Consider the following 9,180-nt stretch of genomic DNA (forward strand, 5'->3'; position numbering starts at 1 on the left):
CATGAAGTAAACAATCAAGTCTAAGTGCCAAGATATGCTTATTTTTGAAAAGATTCAGTAAGGTAAAATATCACAGCAAAGGAAAGGAATCAATTAATTTTAAACAGGCGAGTGAAATTAGGGGTCATAAAAGAAAAGCTTTTGCAATCAGTCACAAGACCAAGATCAATCAAGGAAGAAATACGATTTTGCACTTCAGTATATAAATAGAGTGAACAGAAGCATCAGACATGCGAGGCCAAGCACATTGGCAAAAGAAACAACATACAATAGTAGCATAAATAAGCTGGGATTCAGTAGTAAGAAAGATATTCGAAGCATAGTAGTCAAGTATGTCAAGTAGTCACGTAGAATTAACAGTGAGAAATCATAGCAACAGGTAAAGAGAATCGGAAACAAGTAAAGGTCTCACAGCATCAAGTGAGGAAAACCTTTTAAGAAATTAGGGTTTCAACAATAATCGAGTTAAAAATATAGTGAAACTCAGAATCAGATAGGTCACATAAAAGAAAAGAGAGTCTGAAACAAGGAATCTTTAATCGAGTCAAGTATACTTTCAAACAAGCAGTCTCAGACCAAAAGACCTAGGGTTTTCCACAATAATCGAGTTCAAAAGATGGTAAAACTTAGAATCAAATAAGTCAAACAAGAACGAAGAACTTAATCTAGCAAGTACACATTCAAACATGCAATTTCAGAACTCGGATGAGACAAGAAGGAACTAGGGTTTTAACATGCTAACTCAAGTAGAAGGAAAGCATAACAAGCAGTTTAAACATATTAAAACCATAAAACAACATCAAGAATCAGAAAAGAGATTTTTTTTAAAATGGAGGTTAAGAGAAACCCTAATCGGAGAAAATGAAGGGTCGATTTGAAAGAAAAGTTGAAGAACTTTCGAGAAAACACTTAAAACATTCATAGAAAGTACAGATCTAAAGTAGATTTGAAAGAAAAATCCAAAGATCTTAAAGATTAGGGTTTTGTAAGACCCAGAAAATGTGAGAAAGACCTTGAAAGTTACCGATCTAACCAGGAGAGTCAAGGATCTGACTCGAACGACCATGGCTGGCCGGAGAAAGGTCATGGATGACCGGAGAAAGGCCATGAACATAAGTTGAGCAAGGACTGGACCAGATTCCCTCGAGGTCTGGCCATGAAATCATAAAAACAAATACCCAGGAGTCATAGGAGGCCACTACATATCTCCAATGGCCATGGGAGGCCACTACATATCTCCAATGGCCATGGGAGGCCATGGATTAGGCAGGGTTTAGGGTGGATTAAGGTGGGATTAGATGGCCGCGGCTAGGGTGCTTGAGAGGTTTCAGAGAGAGTTGAGAGAGAAAGGGGATTCAAAGGTGGCGGGTGTAGAGAAATGATTTAGGTTTAGGGGTCGTTCAGGGTTTAAAAAGGTAAAGGGGAACGGTGGTCGTTGATCTAAATGATCAACGACTAAGATTAAAGGGGTTAGGTGGGGAATCCGGGTTGGGTCACTTAAATTAGGTTAGGGGTCGGGTTTGAGTTGCAATTGGGCTGGGAAATTGGGTCTGATTTGGGGCACAATTTAGGCTGAAATTGAAAGCCAATCTGGCTAGATTTTAAATAGTCATTTTACCCATTCATTTTATAAAAATAGTAAATTAATTTCTGAAAACAAATTAAAAGCACTAAAATGATTTATAACATATAATTAACAATTTAAAAATATAGAACTTGATTTTATGAATATAAACGCAATTAAATCTTAAAAGAGGCTAACATTGCAATTAAGTGCAATTTAGCTTAAAAATACTAAATAAATTTGTAAAAATATGAAAAAATTACTTTAGCTATATTTTAGCATAAATTTCAAAGTACAATGAATGAATTACCAAAATAATAATTTTGAAAATAATTATTAGGTTTTTATAGATAAAAGAGGGAAATAAATTGATTTTAAAAACCTTTAAAAATTATGAAAAAATAATAAAACACTTGGACATGCTTATATATGCATATATATGCTATTTTGAAGGTATTTTGCATATTAAAAAATATATAGGAAAAAATTGGGTATCAACAATGCGCACTCGAAAGTATTTAAATTATAAAAGTACTATATATTTAGTTTGTTTATAAACAAGTGAAATTTCACATGTTACTCGTAGATAAAAGTAAAAGGCAGAATAGCCTAGGAGACACTTGTACTTGTTCTGGTTTGTTATACCGATCCCTACACACCATAAAGTTTCATCCATACACCTCAACTTAATCAAAACAAGACATTTAAACACTTCCGAAATTGTGTGATGCTCAATTGCTTGACGTGGGTGACAAATCAGCATCCATATCAGATTCTATGCCAAAATAATATTATTTAACAAAATTATAATTTCAGAAACAAAAAATAAAATAAAATAAAATAAGCAAAAAATTAAAATTAAAATTAAAGAAAACCCCTCCTCCCTTCTTCAAACCCACCCACTCAACCTTCTTAAAAGAATAACTCACCTGCCATGACTCCTCCACTATAAGTACCACCACTTCCTTCACTCCTTTTTTAAAGAAAGTTATCTATCCATAAAAAATACATGAGCAGAGAATTAATTCTTTTGAATTTTGACTTATTCCTTTACCCCAATTTGGAAGAGCTGTGAAAAAATTTGAAAGCTAAAACCACCAGAAAAAATAAAGGAGCCATAGAGAAGGGGAAGATGACATGATGGAAGAAGAAATACACACCAAAGAAAAAAATCTAATGAAAGAAGGGATGAACAAAGATGAAGAAAAAGGGAAAAAGAGGGGATCTAAAGAAGAAGATGAGGAGAAGAGCCCCCCGGGTGGGTGGGGGGCAGACGAAGGGGGAGGGATGCGAAGAAGAGGAGGGGAGGGGGGGGGGCCATCAAAGGGGGAGGGATGCGAAGAAGAAGAGGAGAAGGAAGGAGATGTAGAAGGGGGGGGGCGCAGAACGAAGGGGGAGCTTCTTTTATACTAGAATAGCTGCTAGTATTTTTTTTATTAATTTTATATTTTTAATAAAGAAAAATCATCAGTTCACACACCTAATGTATGTGTAAATCACTCATTTTGTCCACTTCAGCCGTATCAATGCCACATAAGCTCGGTTAACTGTCAGAAGGGTTTAAAAATCTTGTTTTGATTAAGTTGAGGTGTCTGGATGAAACTTTATGGTGTGTAGGGACCGGGATAACAAACCGGAACAAGTACAAATGTCTCCCAAGCTATTATGCCTATTAGAATAGCTGCTAGTATTTTTTTAAAATTTATTTATTAATTTTTATTTTTTAATAAAGAAAAATCATCAGCTCACGCACCTAATGCGTGTGTAAATCACTCATTTTGTCCACTTCAGCCATATCAATGCCACATAAGCTCGGTCAACAGTCAAAAGGGTTTAAAAGTATTGCTTTAATTAAGTTGAAGTGTCTGGATGAAACTTTACGGTATTTAGGGACCGGGATGACAAATCAAAATAAGTACAAGTATCTCCCAGGTTATTCTGCCAAAACAAAAACTAGAATTATCCTTTTCTCTTTTCACAAAAAGAAAAAAAGAAAAAGAAAGACATTATCGAAATATATAAAGAAAAAAAAAGAGTTAGGACCAGGCGTATGTGGATTGGAATCGGGTCGGACCATTTCTAAACCGATGGTGGATTTGAGAAATAAAATAGGGATCATATTATAACAAGGGGGTTAGGGCTGCGAACAATCAGAGAGACAGAGAGAGAGAGCGCAATAGAAGAAAACTGTGTGTGTTGATCAAAAAAAGGTTAAGCATTAAGCAAATGGCGTTGATGAAGGGAGAGCCATTGGTGAGGAAGGTGGCGCTGATAGCTAAATATGTAGTGTTCCCTGGAGCTATGGCTGCCGCCGTGATCTATTCTCCTCCCACTTACGCTTCTTATTATTCAAAGTCCCAATCTTCTTCTTCCAAATAAACCCCATGTCGCTTATTTTTGCTTTTCTTTATGGGTACGTGCCCTTTTCTCTTTCTTTTTTCAATTCATTTTCGTCATTCCTAGGGTTTAGAATTTGTATGCTATTTCTTTGCTGATTTTTATCCACTCTCTAGATTTTTAGTGATCTAATTTATGTTATGGTTGTTTTGTGTCTTAATATGCCTTATACCAATTTAATTTCCTGTTTGCTTTTCAAGAGTCAAACGAACTGAATTTTGCCTAATTTTTTGGAATGGACTCTTTCCTCATTTTGACATAATAATCAATATCCCGATGTAGCTCCAATAAAACCTAATTGACTTGATAAGCTGAAAAGGTAATTAAATTGGGGATGGAGAGAGAATTGTTTGCCCTTTTTGGTATGTGACCTTTCTTTGTCTGCCAATCTTTGTGACCTCTCCTTGGTTTTGGGTCTTGCGGACAATGTTTTTTGTGAATATTGCTGCCTTTGATGGTGGATTATTCCATTATATTCTAATTGCTTTCTTGTTTTGAGAATGAAAGCGTGGTATATTAATTTTCTCAGGGAGGAATTCAAGGGTTAGTTTGTATGCACTGTGACTTTTTGGGTTAACTTTCTTGCTGACCCTTGTATATATACAACAACAACAACAACAACAACCCAGTATAATCCCACTTACTGGGATCTGGGGAGGGTAGTGTGTACGCAGACCTTACCCCTACCCTAGGGTAGAGAGACTGTTTCCAAATAGACCCCCGACATACTTCCCTCCAAGAACTTCCCACCTTGCTCTTGGGGAGACTCGAACTCACAACCTCTCGGTTGGAAGTGGGGATTGCTTACCATCAGAGCAACCCCTCTTGTCTCATTGAGTATGTGTGGGAAAAATGGAACAAGGGCATTTGCATTTGAAATCATAAAGATAAAAAAAAGTACTAGGTGGAGTAGCCCTCGCTGCCGTTATGAGTTAGTATGATGTATTTTCTATTCTTTAAATGAATGTTGTGTAATAAGTAGCAGGAGCTGCTTCTCCATTATGTGATTAGAATAGGATTAGCTGGTGAGTGCTGGAAATTGTGTTATTCTAACTCCTGAAATGCTCTAAGCATATATAGATCTAATAGAATTTTTTGTGGGAACAAATATAGATATAATTGAATGTTGTGACGAACTTCTTCACTTCATTTGTCTAGATCTCCTAGAATGTGCTTTTGTATCTTCTTCTTGTCTAGTGTAACACCCTTGTCCGCGACAAGAAGTAGGCGGGGTGAAAGTGCTATATAAGCAGTTAACACCTGCTTAAAAGTCAGCAGCGGGATAGCCATTAAAAGTATGTTTTCTGTATGCTCAGTATCTCGTCAAAAACTGGGTTTGGTAGCTTAGTGGCATTCCGTTTGGTGTGAGAGATAACGTCTCTTTGTGTTTGCCTTTTTCTTTTCTTTTCTTATTTTGCATCACATAGCCTCCATTACTTTCTCTACTGTTAACTGACTCTTTAGTTATGGTATTCTTCTTGAGCTTAGGTGTTAATTTTAAAGCTCGTGCTTTTGCAACTTTCGACAGTCATCTCAATAATGTTGTCTCGACATAAAGATTTTATTACTAATTTCAGGAGATTAATTATGAAATTTCTTATTCTGGTAAGAGACTTGATTGTCTTTTTAGGGCTAAGTGTGAGATCTAGAGAACATCTAGTTTCAAAAAACCCCTAATATATCTAAAAGAGAACTTATTTAGTATTGGGAACTGGGTCTGAGTAGAGTATAATGGGTATGGAGGATTCAAATGGCTGACCACAACGAGTTTGAGATTGAGGAATAGTTGATTCATATACATTTATTACTAGCAAAAAGGACATAACTGTTACATTTGAACTAAGCCTAACATTTAAGTGGAGAAGAGTAGAGGAGCGGCCTCATTATCCATGAGTTTCGAAGGTTGCGGTTGGGCCTAAGGGTTGAACCTGAATGGATTTCTCGAGCATTAAAAAAAAGCGAACATAACCCCTTACGGAAGAAGAATAGAATAACCTGTAGCTACACAAGAATATTGTTCTCTATTATTGTTAACAAATCTTTTTTTTTTTTTTTGGGTAATAATTGTGAAATATTACCATCACAACCAAAAAATTGATACACCTAAAGAGTACCTAGGACTATAACCACCTTCTAGGAAGGTGGTTTAAGCTTCGGACAAACACAAAATCTAATTACATAATCTTTGAATCAAACACTTGATATCTACTAGCTCTTTTTGTACCCTGTAACATATCTAATGTATACTTAGTTTCCTTCTGTATCTGTTCTATCACAAAATTGGTACTTTCAGTTCCTAAACTGTTTCCAGTTCCTAGCTGGCCATGTGTAGTAAATCAGGGCCCACCCATACCGCTATGACCAGCTCCTTCTTCATTTGTCTCCAATACCTCCTCTTGATCTGATCCACCTTATGCTCTGTCTGATCCCTTGCTTCTGGAATTGGATGCCTGACCATGCTGATAGTTTATCCCTCACTTCTGTAATCCAGGTGTATTCAGCAAACAGATGAGTCTGTGTTTCAATTAGGCCCTCCTCACATAAACAACATATAGCATCATTCACTTGCATTTGTAGTCTTTGGAGTCTCTCCTTAGTCAACAACCTGTCTTGGCTAGCAAGCCAGACTACAAACCTTAGCTTAGGTAGCATTATTATTCTCCATATTAGATCAGCCTCTTGCAGTCTCACCATATCCCCTAGCAGGGCATTATAACTCATAGTAACTGAGTAGGCACCATTTGGAGTAAGAAAAATCCTCCCATTCTGATACCATTGACTCATTAACAGCTTAAGGGAGTTAAGTTTCTTCCAGTTGGTACTACAGTCAATTGGTGGTTGCTGATTCCAGATAGACACATCATGTTTCATATAAAGCCCATGCACTCATCTCACCCATAAGATGTCTTGTTTCCTTGCCAGTTGCCACAACAACTTTCCACTGATGCCATATTCCACTTCCTGCAGCTCTTAATTTTTTAGGAACACATACTTTAGAGGCAGCCCTAGATATCTTAATAATTTGTACAAGTCGGAATTGATATATGCTCCTAAAGATAAGAAAAAGCAGCAAGATATGATGATCTGCATGAAGGAATGCTTAGTTCCTCTATGGACGCTCTTCTAGTCCAGATCATTGTCCGGGAAATGACATCCCATGCTAGGACCTTTCTTTCTTCTGGCTTCCTACTAATCTTCCATAGTTCATGACATAGCTTATTGACACCTCGAATCTAAATTATCAGACCAAGTTCTTTAGTCTTTTGGAATGTATTAACTAGTCTCTCCAACATTATTTCACCACCTGGCAAAAGTTAAGACCAGCTTGTGTAAACTGTCTTCTTTAGACAGTGTATTTGTTGTTCTTTTTGTGCTTTTCTCTTTCAAATAGACTGTCTTAAACACTTCACGGACACAGCTTTTTGACTCCAAGCTCTTGGAGAGAGATGCTAAAGTTGCTGTTTTGAGCGGTCTGCTCGTAGCACCTGGAATGTTCCCAAATCCCACTCTCTCTTAGTTCTATCTCAGGATCTACCACTTTGTTGAACTCCTCTCAACTTCATGTCTCCTTCCAGCGAGCTGTCTCGTGTGCTCGTCTTCCAAATCATCCTGCTTGCCTTCTCCACCCCATAATCCCAATTACTTTCTTCAGGCTTGCTCCTCCGGGACAAATCTTTCATGTTGTTCCCTAGTATTGGTTACTAATGACCCTCATATCCATTGTTCCATTTTGTATACCTCTATCAGAAATCACTGTTTTCCTGACTCATCAAATGGAATTTTCAATCTCTCGTTTGCTTCCCATTGAGAACTTCTTTCCAACTGCTCCATTTTCTGAATGAATGATACTAGTAGTCTTGGAAAATTCATGTGCTCATGCTTTATGATACTTGCTACTCTTTTGCTTGTCGCAGAATTGATGGTTGGACTAGATATGAGTTTAACAGTACGTTGCAAAGTTTTTGAAAGTGTTAGCTATATATGTCTTTACTTTTTTCTACTGCACTGTATCTCATTGTTGAAAATGTTGATTGTGATGTTGTTCTGCTTTTTCCTTGCCATGCCATGTTTAATAACTTTGTATGACGGACGAGTAGAAGCAAAGTACAAAGTTGGGTTAGAACTTTGATGAAATGAGCTGATTTATCTAACATATAAAAGAATATAACTATTCGATCGAACTGCTATTTTTCCTTCAATCCGCAGAAAGATAATATACTCCGGGGTTTTATATTTTGTTTATATGAAACATGAAGGAAGGGATTGCCTGGTCCTTGAACAGTTCTTCCAAAACAAAGGATTTATTGAATTGTCTTCTTAGAACAATTCATGGTTCATATGCTTAGTCAGAAGGAATAATGCAATGGAGTCTATGGATTTACCTAGGTCATTATGGGCTAGTCACACAAGGATTTTTTAGAAATCTTTTCCGGACATGAGAACAACAACATTACTATGACACCAAAAAGAGAGTTAGTTTCTTTTCTATTTACTCGTATCTGAGTTGTTTGTGTACTATTCTTTTTCATGGTCTTGGTCTGGTTGATCTCAAAGGTAGTAGTTTGGCTTGTTGATTAACTTCTATGTGAGACTTGATAGACTAGTATAGGCCCAATTTACGTTTTGCATCTACCCTTGGTTAATAATAACACCAATCTAGTTACACACATGAATTATAATTGGATAACCTGATATTCTATTTCAGTTAAATTTCTTCTTTTCTAAATACAGCACGCATCACTTTAATTTAGTTGTATTTTCTTTTAATGGCCATGTTAATTGACATGTTATATCGTTCTTGATTGCAGAGATCTTTTTAACTTGAAGAATGCTTCTGGTTCCAGTAGTCTACTGATATGTTCTATTTGTCGTTGACGTGGCATGTAATAATCCAAGGGCAGCTTTTTTCTGTACTCAAACTATGAACATTTGAAAATCGGAATACTCCATAATTTTCAAAATATCAGTTGAGCTCGGTCCCTTTTATTATCAGCTTGTGAAACCTTCTTCCATTATGTATGTTTCCAATTTTCCTAAAACTGAAGTTCAAGACTAATTATGGACGAATTAACTTAAAATAAGTTTGACGGAATTTTGTGAGGACAATCTCTTCTGTTGCATTTATTATTCGGAAAAAGGGCCTAAACTACCCCTATTGTTTATTAAATGGTTTACAAATACCATCCATACATCTATTCGTCCGAAAAAGCACACGGCGT

General features: G+C 36.5%; 1 long non-coding RNA gene across 1 annotated transcript; it reads left to right on the top strand.

Annotated features, from left to right (window-relative positions):
* The first annotated feature begins 3,687 nt into the window (after positions 1–3,687).
* On the top strand, positions 3,688–8,950 carry LOC107788821 (uncharacterized). The gene is made up of 2 exons (XR_001648710.2): positions 3,688–3,977; positions 8,770–8,950. It is a non-coding gene; the product is annotated as an uncharacterized LOC107788821 (long non-coding RNA).
* The last annotated feature ends 230 nt before the right edge of the window (positions 8,951–9,180 follow it).

The sequence above is a fragment of the Nicotiana tabacum genome, chromosome 22 (genome assembly GCF_000715075.1).
Source record: "Nicotiana tabacum cultivar K326 chromosome 22, ASM71507v2, whole genome shotgun sequence".
Lineage (NCBI taxonomy): Eukaryota > Viridiplantae > Streptophyta > Magnoliopsida > Solanales > Solanaceae > Nicotiana > Nicotiana tabacum.